This window comes from Mesoplodon bidens (assembly GCF_964165515.1).
Source record: "Mesoplodon bidens genome assembly, chromosome: 4".
NCBI lineage: Eukaryota > Metazoa > Chordata > Mammalia > Artiodactyla > Ziphiidae > Mesoplodon > Mesoplodon bidens.
The window spans coordinates 169,294,627-169,317,522 of NC_138160.1; positions in this window are offsets into that span (position 1 = coordinate 169,294,627).

A 22,896-nucleotide genomic window follows, 5' to 3' on the forward strand; every position below is an offset into this window, starting at 1 on the left:
TGAGATAGTTTAACACTTTTATTACTTCAGACATTTCCATTAATCAGTATAAAGTTAATTACTCAGTGAAAAATTATTGAATGTAAGACCTGAAATTGACTTTAGAAAATATGCAACCAAAGCTTCTCTTTGTAATAAAAAGGAAAATTAGGCCCAGAGAACTTTAATGACTGATCCAAAGTTACCGAGCTGATTAATAACAGAGCCAGGATAGGCAATGCAGATTTCCTGACCACTAGGCCTCATCTCCAAGAAAACTACTGACTACTATGACCCCCACCCCCAAGAAGAAAACTTCATTTTGTAGATTAAAACAAAGGTAAAGATTATCACTATAAAGTATTTTTCTTTCAGTTCTTCTTATGGAATATGCTGCAATATGTGAGATTGTTTTCTATTTATTTAATCCAATCTTCAAAGGATGATTTACTTTTTGAGTCCTGATATTTAACTCTTCAATATAGCAGAACACCATTTGTCATTTGTGATACTGGGGATACAGAAGAAAAGTGTCCTAGGGCGTGGAGGGGATTCAGTTAGGTAGTTTTCGTTGGCTGAGAGTTTAGTTTAATGATAGAACTTGGTTTGAGCCATTGAGTTGGTGACAGTCTCAACCTCCTATTCTTCCCTTCAGACTGTTTTCCTTTATTTCTTTCTTGGAATCTCAATTCTACCCAGGTAATTACCCAACTGACAACCAACTATTTTATTTTGGTTACTTTTTAAAAAGTACTTAGACCTTAGGTCTACAGCAATGTAAGCAGTGATTATACGTTTTATTTCTATTTGAGAAAAATTTGTTCATTTCAACTACACTAGCATAAGGCTTTTAGTATGAGCAAAGAAAAATGAAAAACAAAATGTTCCTATCTAACATAAGAACTCAGACTTTCAAACATTTTTCATTTTGCTTTAGACCATATTAACCTTGTCATCTCCAGCTGCCTGGGGAAAACCTATTTAGTCATTTATCATTTTATTTCAGACTCTGGGTTTCTGTCTTTAAACAAATGAAAAATTTTTGGAAAATTCAAACTCCAATGTGATATGTAGCTACTTAAAGGGACTATTTATGCATGCATGCATGCGGTGCGCGGGCCTCTCACTGCTGGGGCTTCTCCCGCCGCAGAGCAGCAGCCATGGCTCACGGGACCAGCCGCTCTGCGGCATGTGGGAGCCTCCCGGACCGGAGCACAAACCCGCGTCCCCCGCATCGGCAGGCAGACTCCCAACCACTGCGCCACCAGGGAAGCCCTATTCTTGTTTTTTAAAGCGTACTTAATAAATACATAAGGAATTAGTGAATGCTTTTTTCCTTAGAAAATACTGACTGTGCCAATGTTATTTCTGAGAAATCTCTTTATATTTTTATAATATTCACATTTGGATAATTGTAGAAGGAATCCATACTCTAGGTAAAATGTTTGGAAAAATACTGAATAAAAATATTTGAAATTCCTCTTTAATGCTATTTCATTGGTAATAACATTCTTTGAAACCCTAATTGTGATGACTAGATAGTATTTCATCATTTTTATATTCCAGTTTTTTAACAAGTCCTCTTTTATTGGGCATCTACACTGTCTCCAAATATCCACCATTACAAATAACATAGTAAGAGTATTCTTGTATGTAAAGCTTTGATTGTCTCTCTACTTAGTTTCCTGGAGTCATTTCTAGACATCAAGTTGTTGAGTCAAAGGACAAGTATTTTTATAATTCTTGATTTTTTTTATCAATATTGCCAAATTGTTGGAATGTGGCAGCAACTGATTCTTAGAAATGGTCTCTCCAGAGTAATAGCTCCTTTCTTCCACTTGCTCAACTACTGAAGTTTCGATGTTCTCATGTTCTCTTTCCTCATGAGATACCTTCCTACTTCACCTTGTGTTAATTACTTCATTTAACATACGGTATGGAAAACTTATCATGTGCCAAACAATATGCTCTAGATGTCCTGATGGTACACCAGTCAATAAAGCAGGAGGGGGTTTGTTCCTTCTTTGGGTTTATTTTCTAGTTGGGGAGATAGATATTAAACAGAAAACACACACTAATAAATATGAACTAACAAGTTGTAATAAGCACCCCTGAAAAGTTAAATAAGTTGCAATGAGACATAGTAACAGGGTGGAGGATGTGACTATATTGAGATGAGGCTCAAGGAAGGCCGCATGTAGTCCTTAACAAATCCTGCTTTCTAATGCGTCTTTTTTTTTTTCTTCGGTATGCGGGCCTCTCACTGTTGTGGCCTCTCCCATTGCGGAGTACAGGCTCCAGATGCGCAGGCTCAGCAGACATGGCTCACGGGCCCAGCCGCTCCGCAGCATGTGGGATCTTCCCGGACCGGGGCACGAACCCGTGTGCCCTGCATCAGCAGGCGGACTCTCAACCACTGCGCCACCAGGGAAGCCCCTCTAATGAGTCATTTTTTCTAATTAATATGTGACTAATAGCAACTCTCTCCCCATTTATCATAATACTTCACATCAAAAGATATCAAAGCCAGTAAGTAAATGCATTAGATTTTACTTCCATAGTCACAGGAAAATATTTTTATAGCTTATAGCTTCAGACAAAAATCCAGAATCCATAAAGGAGGGTGAGGGAAAGAGAAATCTTCATAACAAAAGGGAACTGTAAAAGTAATCAAAGCCAAACTATAGACCATGAATTTTTTAAAAAAATATTTGACTAAAAAGTTAATATATTATTCTGCAAAGAGCTCCTATAACTGGTAAGTAATTTTATCCCAACAGAGTAATGAGAAAAGGATATAACAAAGAGTTAACAAAAGACAAATTGCAAAAGGCCAATAAATACATGAAAAAAGAATTAACCACACTAGTAGCCAAGGAAAATCAGATTAAAACAACCATGTGATACCATTATACCCATCAGACTGGTGCAGCCTCTCCCCCCAAGATGGAAATGTCTGTGGCAGACACTGTTGGTTGCTTAACCACAACCAATTACCACTTTATTTCTAAAAACAACTAATTTTGTCCAGCTCTCTACCCTTCTCAGCACACCCACTCACTGCAGAGTATGCTGGCCGTCATTCCAATTCCAGGGTTGAATCCTGATGAGTCATTCGGTTTCCAGTGATTGGCTTAATCGTGAATTTCTGACACAACTCAGGCCAATAAGAGGAGAAATCTGTTGCTTAAATTCTGCAGAAGACTTGCTCACTATTTAAAAAATAGATCAAAAGGTCCATTTCTTCCTCTGGATGGTGTCAGGTCTAAAATGGACACCTGGAAGAGATGCAGCTCCTTGTAAGCACCTTGGAGAGCTAGGTGGGGATGGGATAGCAGGGGGGAGAGAGACCTGAAGACGACTCTCATCCCCCAAATTAGGGTTACACAAGACAATGAGTTTTCTTATTTAAATAAACTAACACTCTGTTAGTTGCAACTCAAAGTAGACTGATAATATGTCAAACACTGTCAATGGTTACATAAATCATGGTAATATTTTTGGATACTCATCAGCAAACAACTGTAAATAAATTAAGATGTTCACCTCCTATTGTCCTAGCTAGCAATACTAGAAAATCTTAGGCATATGTCCAATTTAAATATAGTATATACCTTGTAACCTTACTTTTAAAAGCAAAATAATAAAAACCTAAATAAACTTGGTACATTATGGAATATCATAGAGTTCTATGGAGCACTATAAGACTTTAAAATGTAAAAGGTGGATCTCTAATACTTAGGTTGGAACGTGTTAATGTCAATACAAGTTTATCTATGTACTTATCTATCCATTCATTTATTTATTGTATGGTCCCACTTTACAAAAGAATCATATATGAGACAAGTTTTAACATCATACTCTTAGGCAGAAAGGGAAAATTGTGATGGAATTTTGAACAGCGTTCAATCATCTTAAAGATCACTACTCCAGCCTTCCCATTATATGAAATGGGAAACAGTTCTGAAAGGGGATGTGACTTGCCTCAGTTCTCACAGACAGAAAGCAATCCCAGAATACTGAATTTTACACTGTATATGGATAAATTTGTCCCTGATGATGAGATAAATGTGAGAGTGAGGCCAAACTGGCCTTATGTAGAGGGGAGATCACAATAATATTATTTCAGGGTTTCAGAAAAGTTCTCTTCTACTGATACATTAAGTGACGCTTCTAATTTCTTTAGGGACAGCATGCCATAGTGCTTAAGACATCAAGTGCTAGAGTCAGAAACATTTAAATTGGAATTCTGAATTTGTCATTTCCGGGTTTTCAATCTCGGTTAGTTTTCTTCATCTGAGAAATGGCTTCTTGTTTTATATAATGGAAATAATCATCAGAGCAATCTGTAAGAAGTGTTTCAAAGGCTTAAGAAACACATTAACATATGAAAAATACTGGAATTTACCATCCTACAGTTTTGTACTGCCAAAGTCCCCCTAATCTTTTTAAGAGGTACACTTTATACCAAAGATTTGCTGAGAACTGAGATTTCCAGTTCTCAGTCGGCAGAGCAGTGCTCAGCACAAGATAAAGAATGGAGAGGTATCATTCCCCTATATTTTTCTACACATTGGCTGATGCTTCAATCGCAACACCTGATTATCCCATGCTCATGTGTACAAACAATTCATGTGGAAGTTGCAAGAGTCATTAATAAATATAATTGCCAATTGAAGTTTAGCCAGCAGCTGACATTACCACCACAGTTCATTTTCTGAAGGCTTCACAGAATAAGCTTGGACTGATGCTGAATAGTCCACAGACTATTCTGTGGACTGAATAGAATACAGAGGGGTCATGTTGAGTGATAGTTTTCCAGTTTGACAAAACTATAAACCTCATCCAATCAATAGGCCAGGAACTATGGAATCAAGCAGTCCGTCATCTGCCTTATTTTTATATTTGTTTAATTTATTTAATCTATCCAGCTTCTGCATGCCATATTATTTTTGTTTATGTCCTAGCAGATGGGATTCCTCCATCCTCTATTATAGATCAAGGGGCTGTAATATCCCTCTCCCCATGCCTAGCCAAGTGGGAAGCAAGCAGTGGACTCCTGGTCAGTCAGCACATGCTACCACATTAGACTCAAAGATGAATGGCTGATTTAGAAATTGATCAAGGTGGTAAATGTGGTTAGTATCAAATATCAAAACTATTCCTGAGATACAACCTTGGTTGTATTCCCTGTTGCCATATTTCCTTGATGTTACTGGAAGAAAATTGTGTCTAGAAAGAACATTATCACAGGATAGAATTCAACAGAGTTAAATCTGGAATCAACCCTTAATGCCCATTTAATCCAACCCTCTCATTTTATGACAGTCACACTATACCCCGTGACTATATAGGTTACCTAAATTTGCTGTGTCTTGCACATTACTAATCATCACATAAAAACAAAAATAATAATCCTATATATACACAACCTTGAAAAAGTTGTGAAGGAAATTGGTATGTGCAAAGTTACTTTGAAAATTCTGAAAACCGTAAGGCATTAATAACAGCACGATAGGTTATTTTTCGCTCAGTTTCACATTTAAATAAAACATAGCTCCATATGGAGGGTTAAATAATCTTTTTACTCCATTTCATTCAGAACATTCACCTGACTTCTCTCACCTTTTGGTCTTATCCTTTTATGAGGACTAAGAATCTAAAAACAACCAAGTAGGATGTAGGTCACGTGATATTTGTAGAGAAACTTGATTGAGACATACTTCTATATTTAAAGTGAAAATTCTTTGGCCTGATTAAAGAGAAGATGAATCTACCCAAAGACTCCTTTTTTTTTTCTTTTTTTGTTTAACTCTAGAGACCAGATTAATATTATAGGGTCTAGATCAGGGGGAAAGAAAGGAACAACAGGAGGAAAAGGAAATATTAAGGACAAAGGGAACCTTTAATAACACCTTGAGAGATCAAAAGATAAAAAGTATGCTTTTATAAAATACCTTTTTTTCTAATATTTTTATAGAGTGTATATATACATATACATACACATATATATGTACACTCAATTTCAATTCAGTTTGCTTCTTTGCCCATTCTGCCACCCCACAATGTATTCTAACAATCTATTTATATAGCCTAAATTCTCTAATTACTATACCATTTTTGGAAAGGGTAGAGCATAGAATAGAACAAATTTTAGCAACATTTCTCAAAGTCTATTATACAAATCACTAATCCCATGAGATGATCCTCCAAAGGAAAAAAAAAAGCATCATAATCAAATGAATTTGAGGAACAATGTGTGCAATGTCTCCGATTTAGAGGAGAATCAAAAAACAGTTTAGAGGTTTTACATCCTCTAAAATGTTCTTCAGTAAAGAAACCTATTACCTTTGGCTATATACTTCCCAAACATATTTGCCAGTGAAAACATATTTTGCAGAATCAACGTTATCGTGGTTAAAGATCTGAGCATTGGTGAAACCTGCAGCTGTGGCTAGGCATGGGGTGTTGAAGGACTGATGTGGACCGTGGGCATCTGATGTGTAACACAGGAAGATGAAACCTGTGTGAGTTGACTTTAATACTTTCTAATTCCCACAACTCTTTTTTGAAGCCTGACTTCCCTTGTGATGGACAATTCACAATGGAATAATAGTGATATATCATCCTACAACCAGATTCAATTCATCAGACATACGTCATAGCTCTTGAAAAGAAAAAGGGTGTCAAATGCACGAAGTATTGACCTGGATTTAGTGTCTTGCTGTACACGCATGCACACACACAAACATGTATACACACATGAAAACATGCCTCCAAGAAAATGCATACTAAAAACTTGGCTAAGAACCTGGCTTCTGTGAGAGTCAAAATGATACAGCTCTTATCAGTTTTTTTAAAATGTAGTATATGCCAAAATTAAGATGCAAAGCCTAAGTCCTCACATTAATCACACCACAGATGACAAATAGATAATGACAGTGGCTAATGTCAGGAATCTAAAGTAATACTGTGTGTTTTGTTCCATCTCTTTTTAAATTTTGTTTGGAGTTTTGTTATTTAATCAAAACAATACCTATTTTAAACACATTAAACAATTTTGTCTCATTCTCATTAAATGATTTTTAAATTAACTATTTAGTAGTTGTAAAAGATTACTTATAAAATATATATAAGGCTTAAAGAATAAAGATACGGTGATCGCCTGTGGGCACAACACTCAGTTTAATAAAAATATTATTATCATTATCCTGAGGTTCTCTGTGTTCTCAATCCTTTCCCTATCTTCTTTACATCCTCAGAATGGCCACTGTATTGAGTTTCTTTGCTTTTCTTTAGCTGTATATGTTTATATCCATAAAAATACGCTGTTTCATTTGGAATATATGTTAATAAAATGATATTATATATTCTTCAATTTCTTTTTTTACCCAGCTCAAATCTTGTGATTCATCCATGTTGTTTAATGTAGCTATAATATAATGATTTTGGCTCTGCTGTGGGATAGTTTGTTGAATTAATATATCACAAGTTATTTACCTCTTCTAATGTTGATAGTTATTTGGATTATTCACTGTTTTTTCAGTTACAAACTATTCTTTTATAAACTTTCTTGATTATTTCTTCTGGTGCACATATATGAGGATAGAGAATATACGAAGCATATAGTTAGAAATGGAACTGGTGGGCCTCGGGTATGTGCAATTTTATAGGGCACTGCTAAATTATTTTTCAAAGTCATAATAACAATTTACTCTCCCGCCAGCAATATATTCCAACAGCTCAACACTGTCACTAACATTTGATATTATCTATTCATTAAAAAAAATTTTTTAAATTTAATTTTATTTTTTATACAGTAGGTCCTTATTAGTCATCAATTTTATACACATCAATGTATACATGTCAATCCCAATCTCCCAATTCAAACATCACCACCCCCAAACCCCCGGTGCTTTCCCCCCTTGGTGTCCATATGTTTGTTTTCTACATCTGTATCTCAATTTCTGCCCTGCAAACTGGTTGATCTGTACGATTTTTCTAGGTTCCACATATATGTGTTAATATATGATATTTGTTTCTCTCTTTCTGACTTACTTCACTCTGTACGACAGTCTCTAGATCCATCCACGTTTCTACAAATGAACCAGTTTTGGTGCTTTTTATGGCTGAGTAATATTCCATTGTATATATGTACCACTTCTTCTTTATCCGTTCCTCTGTCGATGGGCATTTAGGTTGTTTCCATGTCCTGGCTACTGTAAATAGTGCTGCAATGAACACTGAGGTGCATGTGTATATTTGAATTATGGTTTTCTCTAGGTATATGCCCAGTAGTGGGATTGCTGGGTCATATGGTAATTCTATTTTTAGTTTTTTAAGGAACCTCCATACTGTTCTCCATAGTGGCTGTATCAATTTACATACCCACCAAAAGTGCAAGAGGGTTCCCTTTTCTCCACAACCTCTCCAGCATTTGTTGTTTGTAGATTTTCTGATGATTTCCATTCTAACTGGTGTGAGATGATACCTCATTGTAGTTTTGATTTGCATTTCTCTAATAATTAGTGATGCTGAACAGCTTTTCATGTGGCTCTTGGCCACCTGTATGTGTTCTTTGGCGAAATGACTATTTAGGTCTTCTGCCCATTTTTGGATTGGGTTGTTTGTTTTTTGAATATTGAGCTTCATGAGATGTTTATATATTTTAGAGATTAATCCTTTGTCCATTGATTCATTTGCAAATACTTTCTCCCATTCTGACGGTTGTCTTTTCGTCTTGTTTATAGTTTCCTTCGCTGTGCAAAAGCTTTGAAGTTTCATTAGGTCCCGTTTGTTTATTTTTGTTTTTATTTCCATTACTCTAGGAGATGGATCAAAAAAGATCTTGCTGTGATTTATGTCAAAGAGTGTTCTTCCTATGTTTTCCTCTAAGAGTTTTATAGTATCTGGTCTTACATTTAGGTCTCTAATCCATTTTGAGTTTATTTTTGTGTATGTGTTAGGGAGTGTTCTAACTTCATTCTTTTATATGTAGCTGTCCAGTTTTCCCAGCACCACTTATTGAAGGGACTGTCTTTTCTCCATTGTATATCCTTGCCTCCTTTGTCATAGATTAGTTGACCACAGGTGCGTGGGTTTATCTCTGGGCTTTCTATCCTGATCCATTGATCTATGTTTCTGTTTTTGTGCCAGTACCATATTCTCTTGATTACTGTAGCTTTCTAGTATAGTCTGAAGTCAGGGAGTCTGATTCCTACAGCTCCATTTTTTTTTCCCTCAAGACTGCTTTGGCTATTCGGGGTCTTTTGTGTTTCCATACAAATTTTAAGATTTTTTGTTCTAGTTCCATAAAAAATGCCATTTGTAATTTGATAGGGATTTCACTGAATTTGTAGATTGCTTTGGATAATATAGTCATTTTCACAATATTGATTCTTCCCATCCAAGAACATGGTATATCTCTCCATCTGTTGGTATCATCTTTAATTTCTTTCATCAGTGTCTTACAGTTTTCTGCATACAGGTCTTTTGTCTCCCTAAGTAGGTTTATTCCTAGGTATTTTATTCTTTTAGTTGCAATGGTAAATGGGAGTGTTTCCTTAATTTCTCTTTCAGATTTTTCATCATTAGTGTATAAGAATGCAAGAGATTTCTGTGCATTAATTTTGTATCCTGCAACTTTAACAAATTTGTTGATCAGCTCTAGTAGTTTTCAGGTGGCATCTTTAGGATTCTCTATGTATAGTATCATACAGTGACAGTTTTACTTCTTCTTTTCCAATCTGTATTCCTTCTATTTCTTTTTCTTCTTTGATTGCCGTGGCTAGGACTTCCAAAACTATGTTGAATAATAGTGGTGAGAGTGGACATCCTTATCTTGTTCCTGATCTTAGAGGAAATGCTTTCAGTTTTTCACCATTGAGAATGATATTTGCTGTGGGTTTGTGGTATATGGCCTTTATTATGTTGAGGTAGGTTCCCTCTATGCCCACTTTCTGGAGAGTTTTTAACATAAATGGGTGTTGAATTTTGTCAAAAGCTTTTTCTGCATCTATTGAGATGATCATATGGTTTTTATTCTTCAATTTGTTAATATGGTATATTACATTGATTGATTTAAGTATATTGAAGAATCCTTGCATCCCTGGGATAAATACCACTTGATGATGGTGTATGATCCTTTTAATGTGTTGTTGGATTCTGTTTGCTAGTATTTTGTTGAGAATTTTTGCATCTATATTCATCAGTGATATTGGTTTGTAATTTTCTTTTTTTTCTAGTATCTTTGTCTGGTTTTGGTATCAGGGTGATGGTGGCCTCATAGAATGAGTTTGGGAGTGTTCCTTCCTCCAAAATTTTTTGGAAGAGTTTGAGAAGGATGGGTGTTAGGTCTTCTCTAAATGTTTGATAGAATTCACCTGTGAAGCCATCTGGTCCTGGACTTTTGTTTTTTGGAAGAGTTTTTTTTTTTTTTTTTTTTGCGGTATGCGGGCCTCTCATTGTCCTGGCCTCTCCCGTTGCGGAGCGCAGGCTCTGGATGCGCAGGCTCAGAGTGGCCATGGCTCACGGGCCCAGTCGCTCTGCGGCATGTGGGATCTTCCCGGACCGGGGCACAAACCCGTGTCCCCTCCATCGGCAGGCGGACTCTCAACCACTGCCCCACCAAGGAAGCCCTGTTGGAAGATTTTTAATCACAGTTTCAATTTCATTCCTTGTGATTGGTCTGTTCCTATTTTCTATTTCTTCCTGGTTCAGTCTTGGAAGGTTATACCTTTCTAAGAATTTGTCCATTTCTTCCAGGTTGTCCACATTATTGGCATAGAGTTGCTTGTAGTAGTCTCTTAGGATGCTTTGTATTTCTGCAATGTCTGTTGTAACTTCTTTTTCATTTCTAATTTTATTGATTTGAGTCCTCTCCCTCTTTTTCTTGATGAGTCTGGCTAATGGTTTATCAATTTTGTTTATCTTCTCAAAGAACCAGCTTTTAGTTTTATTTATCTTTGCTATTGTTTTCTTTGTTTCTATTTCATTTATTTCTGCTCTGATCTTTATGATTTCTTTCCTTCTGCTAACTTTGGGTTTGGTTTGTCCTTCTTTCTCTAGTTCCTTTAGGTGTAATGTTAGATTGTTTACTTGAGATTTTTCTTGTTTCTTGAGGTAGGCTTGTATAGCTATAAACTTCCCTCTTAGAATTGCTTTTGCTGCATCCCATAGGTTTTGGGTCGTCGTGTTTTCATTGTCATTTTTCTTAGGTATTTTTTTATTTCCTCTTTGATTTCTTCAGTGATCTCTTGGTTATTTAGTAATGTATTGTTTAGCCTCTATGTGTTTGTGTTTTTTACGTTTTTTTCCCCTGTAATGCATTTCTAATCTCATAGCATTGTGGTCAGAAAAGATGCTTGATATGATTTCAATTTTCTTAAATTTCCTGTGGCTTGAGATGTGACCCAAGATGTGATCTACCCTGGAGAACGTTCTGTGCACAATTGAGAAGAAAGTGTAATCTGCTGTTTTTGGATGGAATATCCTATAAATATCAATGAAATCTATCTAGCCTATTGTATCATTTAAAGCTTCCATTTCCTTATTTATTTTCATTTTGGATGATCTGTTTATTGGTGTAAGTGAGGTGTTAAAGTCCTCCACTATTATTGTGTTACTGTCAATTTCCTCTTTTATAGCTGTTAGCAGTTGCCTTATGTATTGAGGGGCTCCTATGTTGGGTGCCTAAATATTTACAATTGTTATATCTTCTTCTTGGATTGATCCCTTGATCAATGTGTAATGTCCTTCCTTGTCTCTTGTCACATTCATCATTTTAAAGTCTATTTTATCTGATGTGAGTATTGCTATTCCAGCTTTCTTTTGATTTCCATTTGCATGGAATACCTTTTTCCATCCCCTCACTTTCAGTCTGTATGTGTCCCTAGGTCTGAAGTGGGTCTCTTGTAGAGATAATATAGATGGGCCTTGTTTTTGTTTCCATTTAGCAAGCCTGTGTCTTTTGGTTGGAGCATTTAATCCATTCATGTTTAAGGTTATTATCAATATGTATGTTCCTATGACCATTTTCTTAATTGTTTTGGATTTGTTTTTGTAGGTCCTTTTCTTCTCTTGTGTTTCCCACTTAGAGAAGTTCCTTTAGCATTTGTCGTAGAGCTGGTTTGGTGGTGCTGAATTCTCTTAGCTTTTGCTTGTCTGTGCAGCTTTTGATTTCTCCATCGAATGTGAATGAGATCCTTACGGGGTAGAGTAATCCTGGTTGTAGGTTCTTCTCTTTCATCACTTTAAATATATCATGCCACTCCCTTCTGGCTTGTAGAGTTTCTGCTGAGAAATCAGCTGTTAACCTTATGTTATTTGTCATTTTTGTCTTGATGCTTTCAATAATTTTTTTTTGTCTTTAATTTTTGCCAGTTTGATTACTATGTGTCTCAGCATATTTCTCCTTGGGTCTATCCTGTATGGGACTCTCTGTGCTTCCTGTACTTGGGTGGCTACTTCCTTTCCCATGTTAGGGAAGTTTTCGACTATAATCTCTTCAAATATTTTCTCGGGTCCTTTCTCTCTCTCTCTTCTCCTTCTGGGACCCCTATAATGCGAATGTTGTTGCATTTAATGTTGTCCCAGAGGTCTCTTAGGCTGTCTTCAGTTTTTTTCATTCTTTTTTCTTTATTCTGTTCCGTGGCAGTGAATTCCACCATTCTATCTTCCAGGTCACTTATCCATTCTTCTGCCTCAGTTATTCTGCTACTGATTCCTTCTAGTATAGTTTTCATTTCAGTTATTATATTGTTCATCTCTGTTTGTTTGTTCTCTAATTCTTCTAGGTCTTTGTTAAACATTTCTTGCATCATTTCAATCTTTGCCTCCATTCTTCTTCTGAGGTCCTGAATCATCTTCACTATCATTATTCTCAATTTTTTTTCTGGAAGGTTGCCTATCTCCACTTCATTTAGTTGTTTTTCTGGGGTTTTATGTTGTTCCTTCACCTCGTACATACTCCTCTGCCTTCTCATTTTGTCTGTCTTTCTGTGAATGTGGTTTTTGTTCCACAGGCTGCAGGATTGTAGTTCTTCTTGCTTCTGCTGTCTGCCCTCTGGTAGATGTGGCTAACTAAAGGGCTTATGTAAGTTTCCTGATGGGAGGGACTGGTGATAGGTAGAGCTGACTATTGTTCTGGTGGGCAGAACTCAGTAAAATTTAATCCGATTGACTGCTGATGGGTGGGGCTGGGTTCCCTCCCTGTTGGTTGTTTGGCCTGAGGCAACCCAACACTGGAGCCTACCTGGGCTCTTTGGTGGGGCTAATGGCAGAGTCTGGGAGAGCTCATGCCAAGGGGTACTTCCCAGAACTTCTGCTGCCATTGTCCTTGTCCCCACGGTGAGCCACAGCCATGGCCCGCCTCTGCAGGAGACCCTCCAACAGTAGCAGGTAGGTCTGGTTCAGTCTCCCCCGGGGTCACTGCTCCTTCCCCTGGGTCCTGATGCGCACACTACTTTGTGTGTGCCCTCCAAGAGTGGAGTCTCTGTTTCCCCCAGTCCTGTTGAAGTCCTACAATCAAATCCCACTAGCCTTCAAAGTCTGATTCTCTAGGAATTCCTCCTCCCATTTCCAGAGCCCCAGGTTGGGAACCTGACGTGGGGCTCAGAACCTTCACTCCAGTGGGTGGACTTCTGTGGTATAAGTGTTCTCCAGTCTGTGAGTCATCACCCAGCAGTTATAGGATTTGATTTTACTGTGATTGCACCCCTCCTACCATCTCATTGTGGCTTCTCCTTTGTCTTTGGATGTGGGGTATCTTTTTTGGTGAGTTCCAGTGTCTTCCAGTCGAGGATTGTCCAGCAGCTAGTTGTGATTCTGGTGCTCTCGCAAGAGGGAGTGAGAGCATGTCCTTCTACTCTGCCATCTTGGTTCCTAATTATCCATGATTTTTTAAAGAGGTATTAAGATTACCATTTCACAGTCTGTAATCAGTGACTAAGAACATAAACCTCATAGTTCCTAATCAGTGATGAAATTCATAGTCCTTATCCTCTCATCTAGAAAATATTTACATTCATCAATACACATTCCGCACAAAAGATTCATATATACATAGTTGAGAATGCAATGAAGCTAACTTCCTATGACATGGTTCAACCTTTGTTAATTTAATTAATGAATATATTATGTCTAAGGATTGGAATGCTGTCAGTTACTTTTCACTAACTACGCCCTAAAAATTAAAAGCCAAAATGAAAAATAGAAATGCAAAGTTAACTAGCGTGTATACCTAACACATGGGGAAAAAATCACATAATCTTTCCTTGTTGAAGGCAAGTCTCATCTTGTTAATATAAAACATAATATTTATTCATAATGAATGTACATTTTAAGTGTAGAACTTTCAACCCACATATAAAATTAAGACCAAAGAAATGTAATTTTTTCTGTCCGATGACAGTTGAAAGACCTTGAGTGAGTGATGGGAGGTGCACAAATGGGTATTTATATAACCACCCTTGTGACTTGTTTATTCATAAGCATAAATAAATAGATAGATACATAGATAGATAAACCCTGCAATTTAAAAGTTAAGCTACAATGAATATATATATGAGTGCATATATACAATGAATATATATTTCAGCAATATTTTGGAGATATTTTAAAGCTTTCTTCTGCATGAATATACCTCAGGCAAACATAGCAATGAATAGCCATCATCAAAAAATCTAGAAACAATAAATGCTGGAGAGGGTGCGGAGAAAAAGGAACCGTCTTGCACTGCTGGTGGGAATGTGAATTGGTACAGCCACTATGGAGAACAGTATGGAGGTTCCTTAAAAAACTACAAATAGAACTACCATATGACCCAGCAATCCCACTACTGGGCATATAACCTGAGAAAAACATAATTCAAAAAGAGTCATGTACCACAATGTTCATTGCAGCTCTATTTACAATAGCCAGGAGATGGAAACAACCTAAGTGTCCGTCATCAGATGAATGGATAAAGAAGATGTTGCACATATATACAATGGAATATTTTCAGCCATAAAAAGAAATGAAATTGAGCTATTTGTAATTAGGTGGATGGACCAAGAGTCTGTCATACAGTGAAGTAAGTCAGAAAGAGAAAGACAAATACTGTATGCTAACACATATATATGGAATTTAAGAAAAAAAAATGTCATGAGGAACCTAGGGGTAAGGCAGGAATAAAGACACAGACCTACTAGAGAATGGACTTGAGGATATGGGGAGGGGAAGGGTAAGCTGTGACAAAGTGAGAGAGTGGCATGGACATATATACACTACCAAACGTAAAATAGATAGCTAGTGGGAAGCAGCCGCATTGCACAGGGAGATCAGCTCGGTGCTTTGTGAGCACCTAGAGGGGTGGGATAGGGAGGGTGGGAGGGAGACGCAAGAGGGAAGAGATATGGGAACATATGTATATGTATAACTGATTCACTTTGTTATAAAGCAGAAACTAATGCGCCATTGTAAAGCAATTATACTCCAATAAAGATGTAAAAAAAAAATTAAGCCTGAATTGTTTTTCGTTACATTATAAAGTAAACATCAAGGAAGTGTTTGGTTCATACAAGCTGCGAACAGTTATTTGGTTCAGGAAAACCAACTACACAGTAGTGCCCAAACACTACTGGGTATTCTGACTACATTTCTCCCATTCACCTGGTTGATTACTGCCATTCCTAACATATTAGGGAAGAAAGAAAGTGACTACCAGCTCATGGACTGACACTCCCCTTCCACTAAGGCAGATCACCCTCCTCTCACTGTGTGAACCATGTACAACAAGCCTAACAATGGAAAAGAAGGCCTTTGAAATGGTAAGGAACAAGTATTAGAAAAAATCACTTTTTCTTTGAAGTTATACTACTGCAGGAACCAATTATTCTTTAAAGAAAATAAACGTCCTTACTATAAAGCAATATCTGTGATTAAAAAGAACATTAGCAATCGAAGGATTCATCTCCATCTGAGGAGCTCAATGACTCTTCCTCTGAAGCAATATTAAAGACATGGAGAGCAAATTTGAATTTGAATTAACCAAACTCAAGGCTTGACAGGTGTGAAATTCAGGCTTCAAGATGTTGAAGCTGAGCTGTGCATTTTATTAAATCCAGTGTTACTTCCACATTAAGGGCTCCCCTGACCATGCTAAGTTTCATTCCATTTCTGTCCATATTTCATAATTTTCATAGAACTTATCACTATGAGAAATTATCTTGTTTATTTTTCTGATTATGCTTACTGTTACTCTTCCTTACTAGAATGCGATTTCCATAAGGCAGGAATTTTGTCTGACTTGTTTTAAATTTCTACTGCTCGGGGGTGGGGGGACGGCATTTAATAAATATTTGTTAAATGAGTTAACAAATGAGTGAATAATATAATGAAAATGAGTACCTCATAGAGGTGGAGGTAGGTTAGAAGTGGTCTCACTCTCTCTGAACTTGTAATTTAGTTGTCTAGTCAAAAACTTATTGAGTTAAATTTGCATAACTGTCATATTAGTTCAAAGACAAAATGGCAAAGTCACTGAGATCCCTAGTTCTGGGTCCAGAAAGACATGGGGTGAACTTGGCTTTGACACTGACTAGCTCTCAGAATTGTGACAAATCACCTAACTATCTGGGGTCACAGTTTCATTTGCTACACAATGGGGATAATACTTTATAAAATATTGGGAGAGTTACTACAGATAACCTATGTAAAGTGTTTGACAGTGTATTAGGTACTCAGTAAGTGGTAGTTCTCAGGATTTTTTATTAGCAATCTGTAGGGCTCCTCCTGCATAAAGCAAGTTCATTTGTTCACAGGTCATCAAGTACAACAAAGGTCAGATAAAATTCTCCTCAGTGTCCTTTAATCTTTATTTCTAGATGTCAGAGTTTATATTTAGAATGGCAATATCTATTATATGACAAGTAAGGAGTTGACACCAAGGGAGATTTTCAACACTTTCTTCTTAGAGGCAATTTAACCACCTATATTTTGGAAATATTTCAAAGCATGAATATACCTCAGGCAGTTACAGCAAGGAATGTCTCTGTGGCAGTTTAGTTTTCTTTATTTCAAATTGGGTTGAGCCCACTGGAGGTAAATGATAAATCAAGGACCTTTACTTGCAATAGGTTTGTGATTTTAGGAATGCAATTCTGGTAAATACAAATGACTTGGCTTTATTTTTAACATCCACAAACATCACTTCAGAGTGGAGAGAAGGATGTGAGTTGAATTAAGTTAGAATTTGAACGTCTGCATGACCTTGAGACATAAGTACTGCCTCTAATTAAGTTTTGCGGGGTTTTTTTTTCCCTTTCTTGCTGCTTAGGAAAAATATCACTTAGTTTTTCTTTGGGTCTGGAAAACACATTCTTGAAGGAAAATAATTTCTATCTTAAGATATTTAAGCTTTAAATTGAAAATTCTACTAAGTAACTTTTCTTGTCAAGTAACATTATTTAAACCCCGAAACACTGCACTCTCAGAAGACATCATTTTGTGCATCTTAAATACAGATAATAACAGCAGCTACCGATTGAGTACCTCTTAATTATACATGTTAATGGGGAAAAGTTCCAAAAATTTCAAACTTCAAGCAAGCTTCAAATTATTTATATGTCCCTGATCAGAGTATATCTAAGATTTATGTTAATCAAATGAGAAATGACTCAAACTAAATTAAAAGCAAAAACACTTGCGATTCAGTTAAATGTTCACTTTTTGAGACAGAGACAATGTAATTTGGTTTTATATATACATATATATGTGTGTGTATATATATACATATATACACACACACACATATACATATATTTTATATTTATATATATATATAGGTTGAAGCAAAGTAACATATAAAGATTCCCCCACCCCTTTTTTATTTGCCTTCATTCCAAGTCCTCTACCCCCTCACTCTCTAAACTTTATACCTCCCATCTGCCTTTGAGGTCAGCAGAGGAAATTTAGCATTACAATATAAGTGATACTTTCTTTTTTATAATTGAACTATAAACTTCATGTGGAAGAATAGGAAGAGATGGCTACATATTCTGATAAAGATGGAGTAGCTGTCATTAGACCATCTCACTGTTTAAAAAAAAGAGAGAGAGAGACTATAAAAGGTGTATAGGATATTTTTTAAAAATCAGTTGTTTGCTGTTTTGTGTATTCTCAAGGGCAGGTAAAATTATTGAGAGAAGGGAAGCATAGGAATTGGACTCCACCTTTACTTTGGCTTTTACCTTGAGAGCATGTTGTAAACATGGGTCAGTAAACTACAGCCACCACCCCCATTAAAATTTTTGTCAACCCCTGTTCTAAAATGTGGTGCAGGGAAATAGGTTTCAAGTAAAGAGCAGTGGTCAGTCAGGCAGAGAACATAGAGTTGGACTCAAGGACTGCCCACACAGCTGAGATTTGGAAAACCTGGCCAGAGAGAAAAGAAAGCAGAGGGGATCTTCAAAAGTCTGTATAAATCACCACATTTCTTCCATGATGCCCAATGCACATTAAATAAAATTATGTGAGAAAGAAAGAAAAAGAAACAGGTAATCAAGAGAAGAAAAAGGTTCAGCCATAGCATAACCAGAGATGACCCAGATACTGATTGGAGACAAAGTCGTCAGCATAACTATGTATTAAAGACCACTGAGAGAAACATGGAAAAATGAAGAAAAATAGAGAATTTCAACAGATTAAAGAAATTTATTTAAAAACACTGAATGAACATTCTAGGACTACAAAACTTAATATTTGAACTTAAGAACTGTTTTGGTGATTTTTAAGAGCAGACTGGAGACAGAAGAAAGCAGGATTTCTGAGTTAAAAGACAAATTAATAGAAAAGATCCAAACTGGAGTACAAAGAGATTGAAGAAAGTCTAAGAAATGTGTAAAGCCCAGTCAAGATTTATAACATACAATTAGAGTTTTTTAGAAAAGAGAAGAGTAACACTAGAGCATAAATAATATTGCTTAAAGAAATATTGTCCAATCATTTTCCTAATATGATGAAAAAATCAATTCATAGCTTCAAGAAGCTCAGCAAATCCTCTACAGAATCAATATAATGAAACCACACCTAAGCATATGATAACCAAAAAGCGGACATCTTAAATAAACATAGCTAGATGAAAAATACAAAAACAAAAGGGAGGAAAAATATGACTGATGGCAAACTTTTAACAAAACCTGTGAAAGTACAAAGTGAATCTTTACAGGACTAAAAGAAATGAAAAATACTGACAACTCAGAATTCTACACAAGTAAAATATTTCCCAGTAATACGGTGAAAGACAAAGTTTTGTTTTGTTTTTCTTAAGATAAAAAACTGTGATATGTTTGAATAGTTTATTGCCAGCAGGGCTAGTCCACAGAAACTAGCAAAAAGATGTCTTTAGATTAAAGGAAAATGATCCCAAATGGAAGCATAGAATTTTAAGAAATAAATAAAAAACACTAGAAAGGTAAACATGATAGTAAATACAAATGAATATTAGCTATCTAATAAAAGAAAAACATTATCTTGTGAAATTTGAAATTTATAATGTATTAAAATCATATTTAGCACAAAGAATAGGAGGTAGTAAATAACGATAAAATGTTTCTTTTATTCTTTGGGAAATGGTAATGAACCAATTCTAATTCAATCAATAGTGCAATAAATCTAGGATGCATATTTTAATCTATAGAGTAACCACTAAAACAATAAAATGAACAATAAAAGTATTAGTAAAAAGCTAATAAAGACATAAAATGGAATAGTTAAAATACTAAATTAATCCAAAGATATGTGACAAAAAATAGAGGAAAACACAACTTATGGGAAACAAAAAAAAAATAGTAGACTTAAGTACAACTATATCAGTTATCATGTTAAATGTATATGACAGGGGAGTTCCAGTTTCAGCTCAATTATATACTGTAAATTATAGGGCATCATTATTTTTTTAAGTATAATTGATATGCTAAGAGAGGAGATAATTGGAACCATATGAAATCTTTAATTAAAAACAGAGAAGGCACAAAAATTTTTAAAAAGCAACAAAGAACAATTATAAGAAACAGAGGACAGTTTCAAACACGGTAGATGTTCATCGAACTAGAAAAATAATCACTTTAAATGCAAATGGTCTAAAAACAAGAGATGTTAGAGTAGAAAAAAGATCCAATTATACATGGTCTAATAGAAACTCATTTTTAATATAAAGATTTAGCTAGATTAAAAGTAAAAAGATGGAGGAAGATATACCATGCTGATCATAATCAAAGAGAGCTGAAATATGTTAATTTCAGACAAAAACAAAAATGAAATCTACTAAGTAACTAAAAATATATTTTTTTGATTAGCCAAAGCTTCAAACAGGTGCTTCTCAAGGTTATCAACTGAACAGCAAACAAAAAGTGAGCAATGTTATTAATCATCAGAGAATTACAAATCATTAACACAATGTAATACAACTATGCACCCAAGAAAAATGACTAATAATAAAAAGATGGACGATACCAGTGTTGCCAATGTGCTGCATGTTACATTGCTAGGTTGCTAGGAAATTGGTATTGCCACTTGGAAAACTATTTGGCAGTTTCTAAGAAAAAAGTGAAACATATGTATACTCTATGATCCTGGAGTAGTACAACTGAGTATAAATTATAAATTCAACAAAAGTAGTTCTTAGGTCCACTGAAAGACATATACAACATGTTCCAGCAGGTTTATTTTTCCCTGTAACAGTCTAAATTAAAAATAGCTCATATGTCTATCAACAGTAGAGTGGATACATACTGTGTATATATGACTTGTATATACATACATCTGGGAGTGAAAACATAAAAATGCTAAAAATTATTCTCTGTGAGTGGTGAATTATGAATGATTGTTTAAAAATTAAATTTCTCTTTTCTGTTTCCTAAGCTTTCTGCAATGAGTATGCATTACTCTTTTTTTTTTTTTTTTTTTTTTTTTTTGCGGTATGCGGGGCTCTCACTGCTGTGGCCCCTCCTGTAGCAGAGCACAGGCTCCGGATGCTCAGGCTCAGTGGTCATGGCTCACGGGCCCAGCCGCTCTGCGACATGTGGGATCCTCCCGGACCGGGGCACAAACCTGTGTCCCCTGCATTGGCAGGCAGACTCTCAACCACTGTGCCACCAGGGAAGCCCTGCATTACTCTTTAAAATTTGAAACATACATACAAACCAAAAGGAAACAAAAAGAAACAGTGAGGTGATGCTTTCTTTAGAAAACTCTTGAGGATCAATTTCACAAGAAAACTTCAGTAAACAAGAAATGACACTTGGACATTGAGAGCATTACATTTACAAATTAGCATATACACTTCCATTTAGTTTTGAGCAAAATAAAAGACCCTGAAAGGATTTTTACACCAATTCTTTCAGCCCTTGAGAAAAGTCTCAAGCCCATTGAACCTTGAGGCATTGATGTCAGGGTGTAGTCATCCTATGTTAATTTAGACCCATACTGATAGATAACTACTAAAATTAGGATCTTTCCTTTGAAGATGACACAATGACAGCCTAAGTGAATTTTGCTCCCTCTTGAGAAAAAGCTAGGAACAAGGTACCATCTGGTAGGTGTATGTACTCATGTCAGTACGTAAGAATTCATCGTGTCCTTCTGAGAACAGTAAAGTGGCTGCAAAATCAAAAGTTCACATTTTGAACAGTGTTATTTCCCAGGTCACTTTACTTTATACCTACTGTTCTTCCTAATATTTTCAGGAATAAAGAACAATAGATTACAGAATATATTTCATAACACTGTAATCATGATGATAAATTTGAGCAAAAATTATACACATCTTGAAATATGAAATGGAGTTTCAATATGGGTGACCACACATATTCCAAAATATATTTAATTGACATTTTGTTACAGTAAGATGATGGATGGCATATGACTTTTAAAATGATTTTCTATAGAAAAATAATTAATTATAATAATTAATTAAAATAATTATTTTACATAGAAATAAATTAGATAGCATTTGACCACTTATATTTTTCTCTATATATGTTCATCTCTTATCTGCTCCAAGCTTCTTTATGAATGTTAGAAATATCCTAACAAAATAATAGCAAACTAAGACCAACAACTTCAAATGAATAATAATGTTACAGGCACCACAGAAGGGGAAGGAGGTAGTTTAACTTTAGAAAATTAATGTATTAAGTAAGAGATTAAAACAGAAAATCCCTTTAGGTTGCTTCCAGGGATTTTCTATTTTAATCTCTTAATAAATGAACATTGACAGAGGAATGGATAAAGAGCATGTGGTACATATATACAATGGAATATTACTCAGCCATAAGAAGGAATGAAATTGTGCCATTTGCAGAGACAGGGATGGAACTAGAGACTGTCATACAGAGTGAAATAAGTCAGAAAGAGAAAAATATCATATATTAATGCATGTGGAATCTAGAAAAATGGTAGAGATGAACCTATTTGCAAAGCCAAAATAGAGACAAAGACGTAGAGAACAAATGTATGGACCCCAAGGGGGGAAACGGGGGAGCAGGGGTGGGATGAATTGGGAGATTGGGATTGACAAATATACACTACTATGTATAAAATAGATAACTAATGAGAACCTACTGTATAGCACAGGGAACTCTACTCAATGCTTTATGGTGACCTAATTGGGAAAGAAATCCAAAAAGGAGGGGATATATGTACACATATAGCTGACTCACTTTGCTGTACAGCAGAAACTAATACAACATTGCAAAGCAACTATATTCCAACAACAAAAAAAGAAAATCCCCTGATGTTGATAGATTTTTTGAAAGTTTGATAAAATTCGGTATATTTGGTTTTTTTAATTTTTAAGTAGCAAACTAGGAAAGTCCTGATGAAATTTGTTTACAAAATTTCTATCAAGATTTCTACTAAATAGAATTCATAGTTGCTACA